Source organism: Cupressus sempervirens, chromosome 5 (genome assembly GCF_028749045.1).
Source record: "Cupressus sempervirens isolate cs-2001-9-10 chromosome 5, ASM2874904v1, whole genome shotgun sequence".
NCBI classification, from domain to species: Eukaryota; Viridiplantae; Streptophyta; class Pinopsida; order Cupressales; family Cupressaceae; genus Cupressus; species Cupressus sempervirens.
In genome coordinates, this window is record NC_143122.1 from 781,435,670 (window position 1) to 781,459,955 (window position 24,286).

Sequence of the window (24,286 nt, forward strand, 5' to 3'; positions counted from 1 at the left end):
AACCATATCATTATGAAAGGGAGAAATAACTGATCTTACAGCATTAACAATCATAAAATATGATGTAATGGATTTAAGAATATAATTTTACCATAATTAAAACTAATAACAAAATACAAATAAAGATTATAAAGAGAATTAAAAAGTTTGTAGATATAAATAAATATTATATGTTTAGTAGTAAAGATTAACAAAGATCTAGATTGACCTACCTTAAGGGTTTAAACAGAAGAAGTGATCTTAAAAAAGATAAATGATACTCACACAGTTTTGAGATTATTTTTCTATTTCCGTGTTTCCCTGTCTTTATTTTAGGGTCATTAGAAAGAGAAATTGCAGATTTCGAAGATGCTGATGGCAAAGAAGGATAGCTGCAGAGATCAAGGGATCATGTCGCCCTGATTACATCGCTTGTAGAGAGGAAAGATAATCGTAAGATATTAAGTTGCGAAAAATTCAACAAGGCCAATTTCAAGTCACCTAGACGCATTTATGCAGAAATTGGTCAACGAGCACAGGGAAAACAGGGGACGCAATTGCACATTCAGGACTTAATTGATCTTCTCATCTCTGCGGTAGACAACAATGAAATTCAATCTGACAGTAACGACGATGTAGGGAAGGCCACCGCCCTTGTATGATTTTCTTCCCCCTTTCTATTAAATTTTGAAAAGCCCTAAATTTGCCGTTGATTCTTTTCTCAGTTGCAGTCCCAAATTTTTGTTTTTGTTGTGCAGAACATGATAAGCGCAGGTACAGATACTTCCCCTGTGACCGTCGAATGGGCAATGGCGGTTCTGTTACAGAACCCACACACATTGAGGAAAGCTCAGAAGGAGATCGACCAACATGTGGGAAGGGAGAGGGTAGCGGAAGAATCAGATCTGCAGGAGCTCAGTTATTTGCAAGCCATAGTGAAGGAAACTCTGAGGCTTTACCCAGCGGGACCCCTTCTAGTCCCCCATGAAGCCGCAGAGGAGTATAATGTTGGAGGATTTCATTTTTCTGCAGGAACGCGAGTATTAGTGAATGCGTGGGCGATTCACAGGGACCCGGCTTTGTGGAAGCGTCCTACGGAATTTGATCCTGAAAGGTTTTTAAAGGGAGGGAAAGTGATTGATGTGAAAGGGCACGATTTTGAATTGATAACCATTTGGTTAAGGAAGGAGAATGTGTCCGGGAGTGTCCCTGGCACTTACACGTTGGCGCGGCTACTTCAGAGCTTCGAGTGGTCTCTTCCAGAAGGTACTGTGATTGATATGAGTGAGGGGCTGGGGATCACAATGCCCAGAGCAGTTCCACTGGAGGCCATTGTCAAATCTCGAATGCTCCTCCATCTCTACTGATAAATATGTGTCTGGAGTTTCTTCATCGGCAGCGGCTGTTGGGGCACGAAAAATGTCAACTTCACAAAGGGAAAACACACAGAATTATATTTAAAAAGCTGTGAAATGCAGTGTAAGCAAAACGGTTCTCGTGGCTGCATAGCCACTACTACCTTCTTCATCGCTGAACATGAAATTTAGAGTTTCAAATGCTTGGACACATTGTGGATCCTGTCGCCTCAAAGCTAGAATACGGAAAAGTTTCTCCTATGGTGTAACGTTGTGACGACTTCTATTGGCTCTGTCTTCGCTCTTTTGTCTCTCCGTCTTTTGGTGAAGATTGTTGTACAAAGCCCTCTCTCTAAGCTGTAAGAAGCTACAAGTAGCAATGACTCAATAAAAGATAGAGACGTAGCTAAATTTGTGGTGAACATCTCTTTCTTTGTTTTATGGTTTGCAATTTATTTTTTAGATTTAATAATACAGAGCAAGTAAGATCTGGATGAACAGAGGAGTCAATTGTAAGGCCAAACTGAGATAAAATCATTCAAGAAAATGTTGTAGAGGAGAAAATGGTAGGTAATTTTTCCCAAAAGACAAAATTGCTATTAAAAGTTCATGTCCATTTGAGCCTCGATATTGACACCTACCATTTAGGCTTTGAAAGGAGTTGGGCTTTGATCCAAAGATTCATCCCCACAAACAATTTACTTGACTTTCCCTGTGATGGAGACGGAGTTAGCATTGTGAGTAAGGTGTTTTGCCCAATTGATATTGCTTCTATAGAATAGTTGCACATAAAGCCAACGTGGTGTGGATAGGTGTCCAAAAGATTGGGGCTTCCATATGCAACATAGAGTGATAATTTGAATGAAAAAAGAAAGAAATACTAGGGGAGAGGACCCAGTAGTTATGCACCCTAATTTTGCGCTTCTCAAAATCCTATGTAAAAATTTCAAATCACTCTCATTTTTTGATAGTAGCTTACTTGGCAAGTCCCTTGCTTATAACTAAGGTTTCAGAGCCACATCATCAAATATGATGCCACGTCAGCATGCTTTTTGTCAAAGTGTTCAAAACAGCCCAAAAAAAAAAGTGAGACCAATCATAGTGCATTAGAGACCCCCATACTTGTGCAGCTGTTGTTTTTTGGGAAAAGGGACATTTTTCATTCACTTATGGGTAATCATCATTAACAAAAACAACTTTAAAGTCACATCCATTAGTACGATCTTGTCAAAAATGTTGGATATTAAATCAACAAGAATGGGTATTAAGTCAACAACTACTGTCACAACTATTGGAACGCACTCAAGTACTGGGTCCTCTCCCCTAGTTGTAGTTTTTGTTTTGAAGAAAAGTGCAAGAGATGTTGCGTGGAAAATAGTGGAGCGGTAGGGGAGAGGACCTAGTACTTGAGCGCGTTCCAATAGTTGTGACAATAGTTGTTAGCTTAATACTCATTCTTGTTGATTTAATATCCAACATTTTTTACAAGATTGTACCAATGGATGTGACTTTAAAGTTGTTTTTGTTAATGATGATTACCCATAAGTGAATGAAAAGTGTCCCTTTTCCCAAAAAACAACCAATAGTGCGATGCCCCATCAGCTGCACAAGTATGGGGGTCTCCAATGCACTATGATTGGTCTCACATTTTTTTTGGGTTGTTTTGGACACTCTGACAAAAAGCATGCTAACGTGGCATCATATTTGATGATGTGGCTCTGAAACCTTAGTTATAAGCAAGGGACTTGCCAAGTAAGCTACTATCAAAAAATGAGAGTGATTTGAAATTTCCGCATAGGATTTTGAGAAGCGTGAAGTTAGGGTGCACAACTACTGGGTCCTCTCCCCTAAAGAGCTGAAATTGTTATTAGTAGTGAGAAATGTTACCATCATTGCACTATATCTAGAGAAGATGGTGAATGATAGTAACCAATACACATCATCATGAGTATTGAATATCACCATATGCATGAAGATCTCGTACACTTTTTTCTCTTGGAGTTGGTGTTCCTATGCAAGAAGATTTAAAGTCTTGGATATGGACAGTAGTTGATTGGACTGGTAGATTTGTGTAGTAATGGAGGGTCAAGATTACACCCTAATTACTAGATCTCTTGAAGTACATCATGTCGATGACTATTATGGACTTGTTCATGAGTTAAGACATGATGACCTATGAGTGAAGGATATCTTTTTTCTGTTTACTTCTAGGTTTGTGAATGAGGGACACCCAAATAAGCAGTGTGATCAAATTCCTAATTTAGTCTTTGATGCATGCTTGGAGGAGGATCCTAAAAGTTTATTTAAACACATTGGTTTTTTTTGTCTTAAGACTAAGTGTTTGCAGCTTTAGGTATAACTATTCAATGTGATGTTCGGTATCATGTTTCAATTTTTAAATTTTTTTTCAATATCATGAATCACACTACACTGGGAGTTTTAGCAATGATTTTTTTGTTGTTGTCATGAGATGGTTTCCTCCATGTGATTGGAGATGCATGTTATTGTGTCATGGTAAGTTTGTGAAGAACCTCCTTATAGCAATATCGTGAGAATGCTCGAAATAACAGAATACAAAGTGATAGCAGAACTCAGAATGAATCTACTGATCGCAGGCCACTTCGAGGGGGTAACCTCCTTTGAGCAAGCTCAATACAATAAATTCGTCCGTGCCCATCAAGGGCCTCAACCTATTCTTATATACTGAGTACGATCTAGAAAAGTAATACTACCTATGCATGTGGGATAATAAAATATACTCACGGGACGACTTACAAAGCATATGCGTCCAACAACACTACTCTGACAAAATAAACAGAAGGAACACACAGGTTCCTAACATCCCCTCTCCCTTAGAAAAAAGCTTTGTCCTCAAAGCTTAAGGTGTGGAAATTGTTGTTGAATCTGAAGAAGGGGTTCCCAGGTAGCATCCTCTGGTTGCATGCCATGCCACTGAATCAAGACCTCAGAGATGGAGCGAGAGCGAAGCTGGCGAGTGCGCTGGTCAATGATTGCCACCGGCTCCAGGATAATGGATCCTTCCGTATCCATTTCAGGGAGAGTAGTTTGTGCTCTGACAGTGGTACCCAGAACTTTCTTTAGACAAGAAACATGAAAGACTGGATGAATGCGGGAAGAAGGAGGAAGTTCCAGTTTATAAGCAACTGAACCAATCTTCTGCAGAACCTTATAAGGCCCATAAAATTTTGGGGCCAGCTTATGACGCCCTTTCAGCTTTAGGGAGGATTGTTTGTATGGCTGTAGACGAAGAAAAACCATATCCCCAACTTGAAATGAGCGCTCAGAACGGTGTTGATCTGCTTGTTGTTTCATCCGATTACGGGCCATGTGAAGATTATCCTGTAAGGTACGAAGAATCTGATCCCTGCTGCGGAGAACTATGTCAACTGCCTGGACTGGTGAGCTGTTGGGAGTGTAGGGAAGGAGCACTGGAGGTGCCTGACCATAGACTGCTTCATATGGAGTCATTTTAGAGGCAGTGTGGTAAGAGGTATTGTACCACCATTCAGCTAAAGGGAGCCACTTGGCCCACTGATGTTGCTGTTCGGAAGTGAAGCAACGAAGATAAGTTTCCAAGCATTTATTGACAATTTCAGTTTGACCATCAGTTTGTGGGTGATAGCCCGAACTCATCTTCAGTTTGGTGCCAGTTTTCTGAAACAGTTCAGTCCAAAAATGACTGGTAAAAGTTGCATCACGATCAGAGACAATGGAAGAAGGGAGTCCATGAAGACGAAATATCTGGTCCATGAAGATTTGTGCAACAGAGGAGGCAGTATAGGGGTGGCTGAGGGCACAAAAATGACTATATTTCGAGAGACGATCAACCACAACCAAGATCACTGTCTTGCCACCGGATTTAGGAAGCCCTTCAATGAAATCCATAGAAATATCAGTCCAAATCCGTGTAGGGATGGGCAATGGTTCGAGCAAGCCAGGAAGGAGGGTCGTTTCACCCTTGTGGCGTTGGCAAGTATCACATTCAGCCACCATCTGTTGAATCGTCTGTTTCATCCCTTTCCAAAAGAAGTTTCTCCTTGCTCGCTCATAAGTTTTGAGGAAGCCTGAGTGCCCTGCTGAAGGAGAAGCATGGAGTTCATAAAAAATAGCCTGATGTAGAGCTGGGTTCTGAGGAAGCACTAGCCGACCCTTGTATCGAAGAGAAGCACCATCCCAAGAGTAATGTGGTATAGCAGAAGGATTATTGGCTAGCTGGTGAATGATTTGAGATAAAGAAGAGTCACTGTCATAGCCCTGCTGAACAGACGCTAACCAATTGGGAATGGGCATAGAAATAGCGGAAAGGGAAGCTTGATTATCAAATGTGCGAGAAAGAGCATCTGCCACAATATTCTCCTTACCCTTCTTGTAGGTGATCTCATAATCATACCCCATGAGTTTGCTGACCCATTTCTATTGTGTAGGAGAGGATACCCGTTGTTCCAGGAAGTATTTCAGACTTTGGTGATCGGTTCTGATGCAAAAATGACTCCCTAAGAGGTATGGCCGCCACTTCTGTACAGCATGCAAAATAGCCATCATTTCTTTTTCATAAGTAGAGAGGGCTAGATTCTTACCAGAGAGGGCTTTGCTAGTGAACGCAATAGGATGGTCATCTTGCAGGAGAACAGCACCCAATCCATTGCCGCAAGCATCACTCTCAATAGTGAAGGGTTTGGAAAAATCTGGCATCGCGAGAACAGGTGTACTGCACATAGCCTGTTTCAGTTGTTCAAATGCAGTCTCAGCAACAGGGGTCCAGGAGAAGGCATCCTTTTTTAACAGAGCTGTCAATGGTGCTGCAATTTTCCCGTAATCTTTGACAAACTTGCGGTAGTAGCCAGTCAACCCCAAAAAACCCCGAAGGCTCTTGAGAGTTTTAGGATGCGGCCAAGTTTTCATGGCATCTATTTTTGTAGGATCCACCCGCACTCCATGGTGTGCAACAATATGCCCGAGATACTCCACTTCCTCCTGGCCAAACACACATTTAGATAGTTTTGCACAGAGTTGATGATCAGAGAGAAGTTGCAAGACAAGCTCCAGATGATGGAGATGCTCAGCCCAAGTTTTGCTATATATGAGGATATCATCAAAGAAGACCAGAATGAATTTCCGAAGGTATGGTCGAAATATGTTATTCATCACTGCCTGAAATGTTGAAGGAGCATTCGTGAGGCCAAAGGGCATGACTAAAAATTCATAGTGACCATCATGTGTGCGGAAGGCAGTTTTAGGTATATCCTCCTCATTAACCCGAATTTGATGATACCCAGAACGAAGATCTAACTTGGAGAAAAAATGAGCCCCATGAAGTTCATCAAGAAGTTCATCAACAACTGGAATGGGGAACTTGTCCTTTATAGTGAGATGATTAAGTGCTCGGAAATCAATGCAGAGTCGCCATGACCCATCTTTTTTGCGAACAAGCAGAACTGGAGAAGAAAAGGAACTGGTACTAGGGCGAATAATACCTTGCTTCAGTAAGTCACGGACAAGTATCTCGATTTCGGTCTTCTGATGAAATGGGTAGCGGTAGGGCCTGATGTTGGGCGGAACACTGCCAGGAAGGAGCTGAATACGGTGGTCCTCTGGACGAGAAGGAGGTAATCCCACAGGTTCAGCAAATACACCAGAATACTTGTCCAAAATGTGTTGGAGATCGACAGGAGTGCTAGAGACTGCTGATGGCTGCATCTGAATGGAATGGAGCTGAGCGATGACACCATGTGAATTCTTCTTAAGAAGTTTTTCCATACGGTGTGAACTGATGATGCTGAGAGACCCTGGTTGTAAGCCTTTCAAAGTGTGTTGGTGCCCCTCGGCTGAAAACTGCATCCAAAGTTCAGCAAAATCCCAGAGAATGGGGCCAAGAGTGCGTAACCATTGGGCACCCAAAACCACATCACAGCCACCTAAGGGTAAGGCAAACATGTCAGAGCGCATGTTATAATCTCCACTAGAGAGACGCACATTGCGACATTTCCCTTTACAAGGTAAAGTGCCCCCATTGGCAATCATGACTTCAAAGCTAGAGCAGGGATGGATAAAGCAATCAGCCTATTTGGCTATTCGTGGATCAATGAAGTTATGAGTGCTACCAGAATCAATGAGTATAGTAAGAGGGATCTTCTTGAAGAAACCCTGGACCCGCATGGTTTGTGGAGTAGTGACTCCTGCCAAAGCATGGACAGATATCTCTGGTGGAGCTTCTGGTGAAGGAGGTTCAGGCTGGTGAGGCTCAACCGCATCATCCACTGTTTCCTGAGCATCTACATATTCTTCTAGTTCCGGTGGAGAATCCACATCCAAGAGATAGAGCTTTTGCTGAACACATCTATGGCCCCGAGACCATTTCTCATCACAATTATAACAAAGCCCTTTGTCTCGCCTGACTCGCATCTCTGTTTCAGACAAGTGCTTGATCGGAGTAGTTCTGGGAGCTGGTATGACTGGAGGGTTGTGAGAACCTGTATTTCTGAATGGAACAAAATTAGATCTGGAGCGTTGTAGAGCACTAATCTTGTCTTCCGCTAACTTAGCCAACCCAAGGGCTTCCATCATTGTAGTAGGTCGAAACATTTTGACTTCTGAGCGAAGTGCATCCTTCAGACCACTGACAAAACAACTACGGAAGAATTCATCAGACAAGCCCTCTGTGTGATTAGCTAATTTTTCAAACTCTGTCTGGTATTCTCTTACAGTGCCTGTTTGACGCAGTTTAGTAAGTGCTCCTGTGAAATCATCAAAGGAACTAGGGCCAAAGCGCTCCAAAATGAGGGTGCACAATTCTGTCCATGTTGGGCCTACATTAGCCTTGATGTACCAACGGAACCATTGAAGAGCTTCATGTTCCAAATGAAAAGATGCAAGGGGGACTTTGTGGTTATCCAAAGTATTATGCAAGCTGAAATACTGCTCTGCCCTATAGATCCATCCAGTCGGATCAGAACCATCGAAGCGTGGAAAATCAAGCTTTGGTCCACGGAAATTGCCAGAAGAGGACCCAGTATCTCCTGAATGGTTTCAGCTCATGGCTGACTGCTGAAAGTTAAGACCCAGAATTTTGTCATCCAGATCTTGAAGTTTGGTTTTGAGGGATGCCATTTCTTCTTCCATGATTTTTGCTCCTGTACGCGTAACAACCATAAAGCAAGGTTTTTTTTTTTTTTTTTGGAATGGGTAGAAGATGAGAAACAAAAACTTTTTTAGTTACGGCAAACTTGGATTTGGGTAAAACTCAGATAGGAAATGGGTGTTCGACGGGTGGTGGGAGACTATCTGGGGACAAGGGAAACAGAAAAATGAGGGTTTCAAGGGTAGGGAGGCGAAATGAGGCGAACAGTCCAAGAGGGATAAGGGAGCAAAATGAGGAATTGAATCTTGTGGCTCAGTTTGGTGGCGATTGGATGAGAGGTGAAAAAGATAGGGCAAACCCTAAAATTAGATAAATGAGGGATTTAGGGCTTTGATATGTAAAATTTGGGGTTGGGTCGCCAAGGAAGGAAGTATGCGAAATGATATTGCAGACGTTCTGCGGAAGTATGAGCAGAAACAGAAAGCAAACAAGGAAGCTACGACTAAAAAAAAGAAAAATTTTTACTCTTTTTTTTTTTGAACAGTCGACTTAGAAAAATTCACTCACAGACAGAACAACTGAAAAGAGTTATTGCAATAACAAGAGATATTGAAAGTGAGAGGAACCTGAAGGCCACGACAGAAAAAAAAATTTGATGTAATTTCCACCCAGCGAGCCCAAGAGAGTGCTCTATGTGAAGAACCTCCTTATAGCAATATCGTGAGAATGCTCGAAATAACAGAATACAAAGTGATAGCAGAACTCAGAATGAATCTACTGATCGCAGGCCACTTCGAGGGGGTAACCTCCTTTGAGCAAGCTCAATACAATAAATTCGTCCGTGCCCATCAAGGGCCTCAACCTATTCTTATATACTGAGTACGATCTAGAAAAGTAATACTACCTATGCATGTGGGATAATAAAATATACTCACGGGACGACTTACAAAGCATATGCGTCCAACAACACTACTCTGACAAAATAAACAGAAGGAACACACAGGTTCCTAACAAAGTTCTTGATTCTAGATTAGAGTGTTGACATGATACAAGTTCTCATGGCAGGTTCAGGGATAACTTTAAGAAACCCTTCCTAAAAAAAAAGCCTAAAATATTAGCAAATCCAATATTTTATGGGTGGGAAATTTTTAATGTCAAGGGTGTTTTTTTATTCTGTGAAGGGAAATAAAATATTATATGTTGGCCATTTTTTCCTTTCCTTAACAAAAATCATTTTAAATATGGCGAATTAAATTTTTTCTTGCTGACAGATAAATAAGTTATGACTATTATTTTCCTTGCCAAAAATGAGATTGTAATGTAAAAGGAAAATTACTTGTTTTGTAGGAAAACAAATAATAACGGTCTTGGCTAATCTTTAGTGGTAAGCTGAACAATTATTTAATGTGAAAGTGAATTTGCAAGTGTATTGGCTAGTGGCCTTTTAAGGCTTTAAGACATTAGTTGCCAACTATATTGACTACTGACTAGTCACTAGTGTACTATCTTAGGCCTATCATTAATAATGTCATTATGTCAATGTCACCATTACCAACTTGGCTACCATCACTTTCGTATCGGTAATACATTAATTTTATCGACCATTGATTAATTAGAGATCAACAACAGAAGATGCATTTCAAGGCAAGTTGCTTGAAAAGACTTGAAGCCACATGAAATTCTCTGGAATGGAGACATATGACAAGTTTTTCATAGAAACCATTAACTGGAATGTAATGAACATCACATTAAGATTAAAATCATGAATGTGGTACTGATAGTTATAATTATTGCATTCCATTTACAACCAACTTGGCAGACACTTCGACTGTCTGACATTAATGTGAATACATTTCCTACACTTGAAAATTAATAAGAATACAAAAATAAAAGATATAAAAGATTGTGAACATTGAACAATTTAATGCAACTGTCATTAAAGAGTCTCTTCAATTCCTCTTTCATTATCATTTCTCAAATTCTCAAATCTCAATTTGATTTGTAGAGTTTTTTAGTTTGTAGAGTTTCTTAGAATCTTAGGGTTGTAATTGTCATGGACACATCAATTCGGTTGAAATACACCACAATGGGTCTACAAAAGCCCTTTTTGGGTATGATACTTGAGGATGTCATAGCCATGGTTTGCAAGGAAGATTCCACAAGTCCTTTTATCCACTATGCTTTGTTCATGGTCCTTGGCCATGAATTCTTAAGAAATGAGAAGAGGTACCACGTGCTCCCATATATTATGTAATGTCCCAGCTAACTAGGACATTAATACCTACAAAACCAAAGTTAAAATTTATACAATAATGCAATATATTTTATTATTCTACCCTCTATCCTAACCCAACCTTAAAGACATCTCTAGATCAAGTTACCTAACCCTTAGTTATTCAATCATCCTTTTTAGAGTTCACCTTTTAAGGTTCACATATGCATATGTTAACACCATTAGAATATTGTACCATTATATTTCCTTAAGTATGTTGATGGGAGGGAGCACTTGTACATATCAACATATCTTGGTGCTTAGCCAAATAGGTATAATACCTATCTCAGATACCAACACATATAAATCTTCTTAATAAGTTGTCCAAATAGATATAATACCTATTTCTGATACCAACACATATATCCATCTCTATTATGTCAGCCAAATAGGTAGCTATACCTATGTTTGATACTAACATCAATAGATTGTCATTTACTTCGACATATTTTCCAAGTGGGAGTTCACCCACTTCTAATATAAATATACAAAGTTATAATCCTTCCTTTATGCAATACTTGTTAATTTCCATTAACAAGCTATCACTATATGTAAATTAATTTATAATCCATTAATTAATATTAATTTATGATTTTTAATAAAAATAACATACATACATATATAATTTATTAGTTTATGCTTTCACATATATCTAGCTAGCATATCTTATTTCATATATAATAATATGAAGAAAAGAAACTTAACAACTTACCTCATTATACTTACCTTATTACTTGATGCTTACCCTTGTGTCTGTCCTAACGTAATTGTGTCAATGAATCATAATCTTTGAAGTTAGTCTCAAAGTCGTCTATGATGACACTCTACTGATGTTGATAATCACAATTGGTGTATGAATCATTTATGGTGTGTACAAAAAACTTCGTACTCCCATGTTCCCTCTCTTCATTGAAAATCCCATGCCGACTACATTTGTGGACGATTGGCTGCATCACTCCTTGGGCTTCGTCCTTCCTTCTTCCCTTTCCACGGTGGGGATGTTGCTTCATTATTATGTGCTATCTTCCCAATTTGTATTTAATCCCTTCAGCCTCTTGTGATGACTTATTGTCCTTACCCATCTACGATAATTAGACTTTTTTGTCCACTAAAAACCAATGGTGCTTCCTTAAATCAATACCCTTCTTCTTTTAAATAAACTCAACTCATGGTTGAGGGGTTGCGACATTTTGGCTCATATTTATCATGAGTAAGTTATTTTAAAGTTACGTACAATTTATACGATAATTATTATTATATTTAATATGACTAAAATATGAATGTTAATAAAAATATTTTTTCTATTATAAAGTATTTGATAGTGGTTTACATTATAATTATTAATGGATCAATGAATTGAATATATTTATATTTTAAATAATATTGTATCTACATTATTCATAAATTATTATGGGTTTGTGTGTGTTATCATCATATTATTTAATCAATTATAGAGTTGCCACTATTAATAATTAATTTCACTATTAGAGGGGATATTACATATTATTGTTGACACAAAAGTTTGCACCCTCACCTAAAGATTTTCCCTAAAGGCAACCTCGTATAATAGGGAAACAATCTCAAAAGTGTGAAACTTTGCAATCAAAGATTAAATCTCTAGAGAATCCTCACAATCTAGGTGCACCTGACTAAGACTTGGAAGTTAAAGAGAGGAAGAAATAAAAATTTAAAATGCTGAAAGGGAAATGTGGTGATGCACCAAATAGATTGTTGATCTACTTCTTTCTAGAAACTGCACTAAAATCCTATAGATTTCACAAGACATACCATTATTTGCATTCTTTCAATCTTAACACCATACAAAATCCAAGAAATAACATAACCATTCAAAAAATGCATAGATTCTCTTAATAGGTTAGTTAATAATAATTAACATATACATAAGGTGTTGTAATTGTCAAAATGCATCCAAGAAAATGAGGCATAATAAGTTGCACAAATTTAAATGGTTGAGAATGGATGAGATAGTAGAAATTTCTATTGAATAAGAGGTAGAAGCATTTACAAAGGATAAATCTGCAAAAGTTCAGAAAAAGAGAGATCCCGAGAACAACACCAAAAATTTCCTTTATAGGGTGCAGGCATAACCCAGGTATGACCTTGAGTTCAACTCCAACAACAATAGAGTTAAGGTTATAGAGTACAATAATTGAATATCAAAGTGAAATTTGATCTTGATATCAACTTGTTGTAGTGAAGTGGCAGGAAAGGCCAAAGAAAGGATTTGGTGGCTATAAAGATCATCATTATTGCAAAACCATTAACACCATAGAAAAGCCAAGAAATAACATAACTATACAAGGAATGCACAAATTCATTTAATAGGTTAGTTAATTATAATGAACATGTTACAATTGTCAAAATACATCTAGGAAAATGAGGCATAATAGGTTGCACAAATTTAACTGGCTGAGAATGGATGAGACAATAGAAATTTCTATTGAATAAGAGGAAAAAGAATTTATAGAGGAGAAATTTGTAAAAGTTTAGAAAAAAGAGAAATCCCAAGAACGACAAAACTTGCCTTTATAGGGTGCAAGCATAACCCAAGTACAACCTTGAGTTCAACTCCAACAACAATAGAGTTGAGGTTATAGAGTACAATAATTGAATATTAGAGTGAAATTTGTTCTTGATATCAACTTGTTGTAGGGTATGTGTAGGATCATGGTCAACCAAACTATGGCCTTAAGTGGCAGTGAAAAATCAACAAATCAGGGTTATGTCAACGTGACACATAATTTTAAAGTGGTTATGGACTTTATATAAAAAAATTGTAAGAAAATAATCTATAGGAAATTGAATTTAGTTTCTAAACTACTAGGCCTTATCAGGAGAAAAAAAAATTGATTGGTCAAAAGTTTGAATTTTAATGCAGTACTACAAAAATTTCAGGGCAAAAATAAAAAGTAGGTGTATGTCTAACTACTTTAATCAAAATCAAATGATAATATTTTTTTAATATAATTATAGATATGAAAAGTAGACTCATGCTCGGATGTGATGCATATTTTTTAGTATTTTTATTCCAAATAAATAATTAAATATGAATTTTCTACCAAAATTTTTTCGAAAAAAAAAGTCTCGTGTCTGACCACCTTAACTAATAGAAAATTATACCAAATTTAATTAATTTATTTTTTCTTATACTAGGCAAAGCATAGAATGTGATGCAACTTTTACATTTAAAAAATCTTATACCATTTGAAAATTATAGCTATTTTTCAATCAGTATGTCAATCAGCACTTTACAATAATCTTTATTGATAATTAACTAATAAATTCTTATCGATCTCAGAATTTGACAGAAATTATATTGATGGAATCTCGAGAGTGATATTAAAAAACTCTTTTTGTTTCATTCAATTTCAATCAAAATAACATTGTCAGACTGCTACTCAAAGTCTGAGTATCACTAAAACCCTCTTCAAACACATCTTTTGGGTTGACCGAGTAGGCTTGATAAATACGAAGCCTAATCAAATATCCAATATTCTTTGGCAGAATTTGGGTGGGAAATTTCAAATCCCAACTCATTTTGGAGGAAAAATTGCCTTTAAAAGTTATAGGTTATGATTTATACATTATTTCACTTATATTACTATCTAAAGACGTATTTTAGTATATATATATATATAATATGTATTATATATTATTATATTAATATGTATAATAATATAATATATGTATAATAAGGTAATATATTATATATAAATATATAATATATATAATATATTATTATATTAATATGTATGTTATTAATATATAATAATGTAATATTTTCAATAAATATAATATGTATTATATTATTATATTAATATGTAGGTTATTAATATATACATAACAACGTAATATTTTCATTAACTACAATAACGTAATATATATATATATATAATGCATATTATTAATATATATGAGTCAAAGGGGGTCATAGGTCAACCATTGACCCCCTTGATGCATTAAATGATGACATATGTGCCTAGGGGTCCTAGGACCCCTAGCGACATATTACAATGGTTAATATGGGTCAAAGGGGGTCATAGGGTGACCTATGACCCGTTTTGACCCATTAAATGATGACATATGTCCCTAGGGGTCCTAGGACCCCTAGAGACATATTAGAATCATTCATATTGGTCACCCTATGACCCTCTTTGACCCATTAAATGACAACATATGTCTCTAAGGGTCCTAGGACCCTTAGGGACATATCAGAATTGTTCATATGGGTCAAAGGGGGTCATAAGGTGACCTATGACCCCCTTTGACCCATTAAATGATGACATATCTCTCTAGAGGTCCTAAGACGCCTAAGGACATATTAGAATTGTTCATATAGGTAAAAGGGGGTCATAGGGTGACCTATGAACCCCTTTGACCTATTAAATGATGATATATGTCCCTAGGGGTCCTACGACCCTTAGGGACCTATTACAATGGTTAATATGTGTCAAAGGGGGTCATAGGTTGACTTATGACCCCCTTTGACTCATTAAATAACAAGATATGTCCCTAGGGATCCTAGGACCCCTAGGGAAATATTAGAATTGTTGATATGGGTCAAAGGGGGTCATAGGGTGGCCTATGACCCCCTTTGATCCATTAAATGATGACATATATCCCTAGGGGTCCTAGGACCCCTGAGGACATATTAGAATCATTCATATAGGTCAAAGGGGGTCATAGGGTCCTTTGACCCATTAAATGACGACATATGTCCCTAGGGGTCCTAGGACCCCTAGGGACATATTAGAATGGTTAATATTGGTCAAAGGGGGTCAGAGGGTCACATATGACCCCATTTGACCCATGGACATATTAGAATGGTTAATATGGGTCACAGGGGGTCACAGGGTGACCTATGACCCCATTTGACCCATTAAATGACGACATATGTCCCTAGGGGTCCTATGACCCCTAGGGACATATTAGAATGGTTAATATGTGTGAAAGGGGGTCATAGGTCAACGACCCATTAAATGACGAGATATGTCCCTAGGGGTCCTAAGACCCCTAGGGACATATTAAAATGGTATATATATGGGTCAAAGGGGGTCATAGGGTGACCTATGACCCCCTTTGACCCATTAAATGAGGACATATGTCCCTAGGGGTCCTAGGACCCCTAGGGACATATTAGAATGGTTAATATGTGTGAAAGGGAGTCTTAGGTTGTTCTATGAACCCCCACGTCCCATTAAATGATAAGATATATCCCTAGGGGTCCTAGGACCCCTAGGGACATATTAGAATGGTTAATATGCATCAAAGGGGTTCATAAGTTGACATATGACCCCCCATGACCCGTTAAATGATGAGATATGTTCTTAGGGGTCCGAGGACCCCGAGGGACATATTAGAATGGTTAATATGGGTCAAAGGGGTCATAACATAACCTATGACCCCCTTTGACCTATTAAATGGTGACATATGTCCCTAGGGGTCTTAAGACCATAGGGGACATATTATAATGGTTAATATGTGTGAAAGGGGGTCATAGGGTGACCTATGACCCCCCACGACCCATTAAATGATGACATATGTCCCTAGGGGTCCTAGGACCCTTAGGATCATATTAGAATGGTTAATATGGGTCAAATGGGGTCATAGGGTGGCCTATGACCCCATTCGACCCATTAAATTATAACATATGTCTCTAGGGGTCCAAGGACCCCTAAAGACATATTAGAATGGTTAATATGGGTCAAAGGGGGTCATAGCGTGACCTATGACCCCCTTCAACCCATTAAATGACGACATAAGTCCCTAGGGGTCCTAGGACCCCTAGGGACATATTAGAATGGTTAATATGGGTCAAAGGAGGTCATAGGTTGACCTATGACCCCCTTTGACCCATTAAATAATGACATATGTCCCTAGGGGTCCTAGGACCCCTAAGGACATATTAGAATGGTTAATATGGGTCCAAGGGTGTCATAGGGTGACCTATGACCTCCTTCGACCCATTAAATAATGACATATATCCCTCAGGGTCCTAGTACCTTTAGGGACATATTAGAATGGTTAATATGGGTCAAAGGGGGTCATAGGGTAACCTGTTGACACCCTTTGACCCATTAAATGATGACATATGTCACTAGGGGTCCTAGGACCCCTAGGGACATATTAGAATCATTCATATGGGTCAAAAGGAGTCATAGGGTGACCTATGAACCCCTTTGACCCATTAAATGATGACATATGTCCCTAGGGGTCCTAGGACCCCTAGGGACATATTAGAATGGTTAATGTGTGTCAAAGGGGGTCATAGGTCCCTTTGACCCATTAAATAACGAGATATGTTCTTAGGGATCCTAGGAGCTCTAGGGACATATTAGAATCATTCATATGGGTCAAAGGGGGTCATAGGATGACCTATGACCCCCTTTGACCTATTAAATGATGACATATGTCCCTAAGAGTCCTAGGACCCCTGAGGAATACTAGAATCGTTCATATAGGTCAAAGGGGTTCATAGGGTCCTTTGACCTATTAAATGACAACATATGTCCCTAGGGGTCCTAGGACCCTTAGGGACATATTAGAATGGTTAATATGGGTCAAAGGGGGTCATAGGGTGACCTATGACCCCCTTTGACCCATGGACATATTAGAATGGTTAATATGAGTCAAAGGGGGTCATAGGTTGACCTATGACCCCCTTTGACCCATTAAATGATGACATATGTCCTTAGGGGTCTTAGGGACATATTAGAATGGTTAATATGTGTGAAAGGGGGTCATAGGTTGACCTATGACCCCTCACAACCCATTAAATGATGAGATATGTCCTATTAGAATGATATATATGGGTGAAAGGGGGTGATAAGGTGACCTATGACCTCGTTTGATCCATTAAATGATGAGATATGTCCTTAGGGGTCCTAGGACCCCTAGGGACATATTAGAATGGTTAATATGTGTGAAAGGGGGTCATAGGTTGATCTATAAACCCCCACGACCCATTAAATGACGAGATGTCCCTAGGAGTCCTAGGACCCCTAGGGACATATTAGAATGGTTAATATGGGTCAAAGGGGTTCATAAATTGACCTATGACCCCCCCATGACCCGTTAAATGATGAGATATGTCCTTAGGGGTCCGAGGACCCCTAAGGACATATTAGAATGGTTAATATGAGTCGAATGGGGTCATAGGTTGACCTATGACCCCCTTTGACCCATTAAATGATGACATATGTCTCTAAGGGTCTTAGGACCCTTAGGGACATATTATAATGGTTAATATATGTGAAAGGGGGTCATAGGGTGACTTATGACCCCCCACGACCCATTAAATGACAACATATGTCTCTAGGGGTCCTAGAAGCCCTAGGGACATATTAGAATGGTTAATATGGGTCAAAGGGGGTCATAGGGTAACCTATAACCTCTTTTGACCCATTAAATAATGACATATGTCCCTAGGAGTCTTAGGACCCCTAGGGACATATTAGAATCGTTCATATGGGTCAAAGGGGGTCATAGGTCAGGTCATAGGGTGACCTATGACCCCCTTTGACCCATGAAATGATGACATATGTCTCTAGGGGTCCTAGGACCCCTAGGGATGTATTAGAATAGTTAATATGGGTCAAAAGGTGGCATAGGGTGACCTATGACTCCCTTTGACCTATTAAATGATGACATATGTCCCTAGGGGTCCTATGACCCCTAAGGACATATTAGAATGGTTAATATGAGTCAAAGGAGGTCATAGGGTAACCTATGACTCCCTTTGACCCATTAAATGATGATATATGTCCCTAGGGGTCCTAGGACTCCTAGGGACATATTAGAATCATTCATATGGGTCAAAGAGGGTCATAGGGTGTCCTATGACCCCATTTGACCCATGAAATGACGACATATGTCCCTAGGGGTCCTAGCACCCTTAGGGACATATTAGAATGGTTAATATGTATGGAAGGGGATCATAGGTTGACCTATGACCTCCTTTGACCCATTAAATGATGACATATGTCCCTAGGGGTTCTAGGACTCTTAGGGACATATTAGAATGGTTAATATGGGTCAAAGTGTTTCATAGGTTGACCTATGACCCCCCATGATCTATTAAATGATGACATATGTCCCTAGGTGTCCTAGGACCCCTAGGGACATATTAGAATGGTTAATATGGGTCAAAGGGGGTCACAAGTTGACCTATGACCCACTTTGACCCATTAAATGACACAATATGTCTCTAGGGGTCCTAGGACCCCTAGGGACATATTAGAATGATTAATATGTGTGAAAGGGGGTCATAGGTTGACCTATGACCCCCCATGACCCATTAAATGACAACATATGTCCCTAGGGGTCCTTAGACCCTTAGGGACATATTAGAATCATTCATATGGGTCAAAGGGTTACCTATGACCCCCTTTGACCCATTAAATGACGACATATTTATATACTATTAATACTATTGTAGCATAATAATAATAATAATATAAATAAAAACTAAATATTAATACTATTATATCTATAGTAATAATAATAATACTATTATAGCTATAATAATAATATATATATTAATAATATTATGGCATAGTATTAATATATATATATATATATATATATATATATATATATACATACTATTGTAGCATAATAATAATAATATAAATAAACACTAAATATTAATTCTATTATATCTATAGTAATAATAAGAATACTATTATAGGTATAATAATAATATTGATACTATATATTAATACTAATAAACCAAAGTCGGTTTCCCTTCAATAATAATTTTAATATTAATACTATTATAGCAAAGGTTGTTTTCCCTCCAAATGTCATTAGAGAAAATTGGATATCCAATTTTGAATCAGATATTAGATTTCTCCTAGCACCAGTTTCCAACATATCCCTATCCTTGCAGACCTGACAACATCACTTTTTCAAATTTTTTTCATAAGTTTTACAAAATAGTGCTTTTTGGTACCCAACCAATAAAAAAAAATTCAAAAATATAACCTTAGGTGTTCGAATTTGTCATCTCAATGGGGAGCAGTAGTCGTCGAAAGGATAACTGCAAAAGGAAGATATCCAATGAAGACATTGCGGCATATAGGGAAAGAGACAAAATGGAACACCGAAGAAAAAGATAAGGTATGCTAAATATCAGTCAAGTTGACGATGAATTAGTCAAAGGTGAAATCATAGAGTTAGATAATGAATATGTACAGTTGGGGAATGAAAATGTACCTATTGAAAGTGATAATGCCAAAATTAAAAGTTTAGAGAATGAAAATTTTGAGGATGAAATGCTACCAAGTCATAATCCAAATTGCATAATTGACCAGGTCGAACATGACAATGCACAAGAACCTAATGCACAAGAACGGTACATATCTCGTAATTATAATCAACATGAAGGTTCTAAAACACCAAAATGGACAATTGAAATTGATGAAATGATTATTTCTAGTTTGGAAGGGTAAAAATCAGAAAGAACCATTCGGTTATGGGCTTCAAGACTATATCAAATGTTTTTCGACAACAAGACAGTGGTAGAGCAATGTCAGCTTTTCATGCACTTATTAAAGATGCAAAAGATGAGACCTATGCTTTCCAAATTGAAGATTCGTGTCAATAAAAAGTTGGAAAGCAATGCCATAATTGTGAAGAATCTTTTTAGTGCTCTCAATAACATTGGGAAAAATACAATGGAGAAGGATAACAGAGCTTCTCGAAGGTTTATTACAACCTCTTTGGTAAGTCATCATTTGAGAAAGGGTAGATATATGAGACAAACTTGTATTGATTTGAATCTAAATCGTAATACTTTGAGAAAAACACTTAGTCGACAAGAGAAAATTGATGATCCTCTTCAAAATGAAACATGGGCATTTGGTGGGAGACTTCCATGTTTTGATAAGAAGCTATCCTATGATGTGAAGGAAGAAATTACACAATTTTGACACTCTAACTCACGAGTATCACCCAATGCTAAAGACGTGTTAAAGTTGAGAATTGGCATCAGAGACCACACGCCACATCCTAAACACTATTTGGAGGTAAGTCAAACTATGTTGTTCAAAAAATTTAGAGAGAGTCATCCAAGTCTTCACATATCACAAAGGGCTTTTGAATCTTTGAAGCCATTTTATTTTGTGCCACTCAAAATTCAAAATACATGTTGTTGCAAAGATCATATTGAGTTTTCTATGCACTGTGAACTATTATGCTCCATCTATGCTACTTTGCATAGTAAAGAAATGTTGGAGGATTGTGGTGCTAGTGAGCTTCCAAAATCATCAAGAGACTTGCTAGATCAAATTTTATGTCGTAGAGTTGATGGTTTTTTCTTTTATAGAAAAGCTTGCTTAAATGAGAAGTGTTCAAAATGTGGTAGCTTATCCAAGTTTGACACATGTTTCCATGAGGGGTGCGAACAAGATCTTGGAAAGACAATAGTGAAAAGAAAGGTATATGAAATGGTGAAATACACATTGAAGAGTGGAGGTGAGAGCTCTAGATGTGAATTGGTTGGAAAAGATATCAGTGTGGCTAGTTTTATTTTAGATTTCAAGGCAAATCTTTTTTACAAGTATGCAAGACATAGTCACAGGTCTCAGTGGTTGGATGAACAATTTAGAATGTGCAAGAAGACTTTTTCCATTGGTACTATTATATCAGTTGTTGATTTTGCTGAGAACTACATATTGCAAGATGAAAATGAGACACAATCTTAGTATTACAACTCTATTCAGATTGCTCTTTTTTTTCACATAACATATAGACATGCCCCTGATAGTGTGGAAGATAATCAAAAGATTATTAGAGAATATCATTTTTATATGAGTGATGATATATCTCACTCTCACGAGTTTGTGCAACATTGTTTAGAGAATTATTTTAATTCTTACATGAGCATGCAATTGCTATGGATAGACATATCATTTGATCAGATAATTGTACAGGTCAATTCAAGAATTCTCACATGTTTTATTGGTTGTGTAGAATGCACGAAGAGAGAGGGGTGCCTCATATTTGGAGTTTTTTTGAGGCCGGCCATGGAAAAGGGGAACATGATGGAGCGGGGGCATGTGTGAAGAGAGCTCTAGTCAAGGAGCAATTGAAGTTTTTAGCAACAAAGCTTCTTGATGTTGGTAGCATTGTTGATTGGTGTAGTTTAGCATTATCACAGGGGGGGACTCTTGATTTAGTGGTACACAAGTTCTTTTGGTAGGTTGAGGAAGGGTCCATAGCTGATAGATTAGATTGTGCTACAATGAGAGACTCATCAAAAATGCATTCATTTCAGAGCTCTGATTCTAGTACATTGACCATTTGGACATGACAGCTAGTGGTGCAGGAGCACCTGGGAAATATGCCAAGTTTCCTAAATTGTTTTTGGCTTGTAGTGGTCTTGGCTAGACCACATGAATAAGGGCTATGTGATAAAGCCCCGAGTGTGTGAGTTGTGTTTGTAAATAGGTTTTTGTTGTGTTTGAGTTTCCAAGTTGCTTCTATGTTGGCAAAATTGCTTAAATTGCTTGTTAGAGCCTAGAATGGTCAAACACTGACCAAGACCCCAGGAGGATGGGAAACATGGAAAATATGTTAAAAGTTGTAATTACATGGAAATAGGTTCATTTAACCATGTTTGAGGTCATGGAGCCATTAAATGCACAATAGTGCAAAAGTTGCACTTGGCAACTTTGCAACTTTGCAAAGTTGCTTGACAACATTGACAAAAAGTGCTAAAACTTTATAAGGGCTTCAAGAATCAGTTGGAAACCTATGGTATCTGTTGATTCACATGGGTAAGAGGTATTTAAGACCAATCCAAGTTAGTTTGAGGGTTGGCATATGCTTTTGTACGAATTTTGGCATTGGAATGAAGAGCAAACTGAGCATTTTGATGACAGTTTTCTGATTTCACCCTTCATCCACACCTTTAATGGATTGATAGGGTTGTTGATTTCATGTGATTTTATAGTGTATGGAATGTAGATGCTTTGGTAAATATTAAGAGTTTTTTTTATCAGTTTCATTACTAGTTTGAAAAATCTTTTTAAAGTTGCCAGTTCGCTGGTCTGTACACAGCAATCAGCAAAGAAATCTCTATAACTTGAATTCCAATGGTGGAACCATGATGGCCTTTTGGAATCAAGTAATAGACTATATAAACAATGTAAATATGTATTTTTGTCTTGTTTTGCAGAGGTTTGTTGTTTTTTCCAAGAGGCCCTAGGCGAGTTTGCATACCCGGTTAGGCAATGAAATCAGCAAATAAGTGTTTGAAAGGGGCATAGAATGGGGTGTTGGGTGCAATAAAAATTCATGAAAGGCAAGAGTGGTGAGTTAAGGAAGTTAATTCTAGGAGTTCATTCATTTAGAGTCCATTTTAGTGGTGGAAGGAAGAACTCTCTATATTCCTATTCATACAAACAAGAAACCCTTGTAAATAGACATATTTTTTGGAAATCCCTTGTACGGATGACCTGGGTGTTGCAGACCTGAAAAATCATCAAGGGAAGCCAAAAGGGTATCCAAATCATAAATTTGTTTGAGTACTTCTTAAGGGTTTGAGGAGATATAAGCCAAAAATCAGTTTTGGAGGCCTAATTTTGTTATTAGTCTTGGTAGCCCTCTTAACTATGCAATCTTCAAATTGATTAGAAACCCAATACTCCAATTCACTTAGTGATCCTAAAAACTATTGAATGAGACTTAATAAAAGCCTTGGAATTCAATATAGCCAAGAATGCACTCCTGGAAGCCAGTTGTCAAGAATGGTGCAATGAGAGCACTAGGGAGACCCCATGGTGAAATAGAGTTTTGAGTTGATTGGTGAGGATTAGTGTAATAAGGGAATAGAGAGAAGATTCCCTTGGAGTAGGGTATAGGATAAATACCCTAAGAGGCTAGGAGAAAGCCTAAAGTGAGTTCTAGTAGTTGAGGCTAGAACCTTGTTCAAGATCCTCCCCATCAAATTGGTATCAGAGCCTTGAAAGGTTTGGGACAAGACATTGTGTATGTCTTATTTTGGAAGTGAGTCAGTGGGAGAAACCACCATGGTAACAAATGCTAAGTTGGAAAAGGAAGTGACAGAACAAAGGGAGAAAAATAGGCTCCTTGAGGAAGCCTTAGAAGCTATGAAAGATAAGCTTGATGAAGTGGTAGAGACAGCTGGAAAAATGAAAGAGAAGTTGGAAATTAATGAAGAAAAGGGAAAGGAAGAGAATGAAGAGGACTATGTACCTGAACTTGATCCTCCATTACAAGAGGAACCTTTCCTTAAAGCCATCAAGGCATTGGGTGGAAAATCTCTTGAGGGGATACCCCTATTTACTGGTAAGATGAATTCAGAGTTGGTCATGGAATGGATTGAAGGGATGGAGAACCATTTTGAATGTGAAGGTGTATCAGAGGCACAAAAGGTGAAGGTTGCCAAAGCAAGATTAAGGGGACCAGCCCTAACATGGTGGAAGTTCATTCAAGAAGAGAGGGAAAGAGAAGGCAAGAAACCTATCTCTAATTGGAAAGCTATGGTGGCAAAAATCAGAGATAACTATTTGCCTGAAGACTATGAAATCCAGC

The 24,286-nt window shown here is 38.1% G+C and overlaps 1 pseudogene across 3 annotated transcripts; it reads left to right on the forward strand.

Moving 5' to 3' along the window:
* The first annotated feature begins 322 nt into the window (after positions 1–322).
* LOC149558270 (tropinone synthase pseudogene) lies at positions 323–1,414 on the forward strand (annotated as a pseudogene). 3 transcript variants are annotated; one of them, XR_016352454.1, is made up of 2 exons: positions 323–635; positions 738–1,414. The product of XR_016352454.1 is annotated as a tropinone synthase pseudogene, transcript variant X1 (transcript). The 3 variants fall into 3 exon arrangements; XR_016352455.1 differs by having other exon boundaries at positions 754–1,414; XR_016352456.1 differs by having other exon boundaries at positions 760–1,414.
* Positions 1,415–24,286: the final 22,872 nt, after the last annotated feature.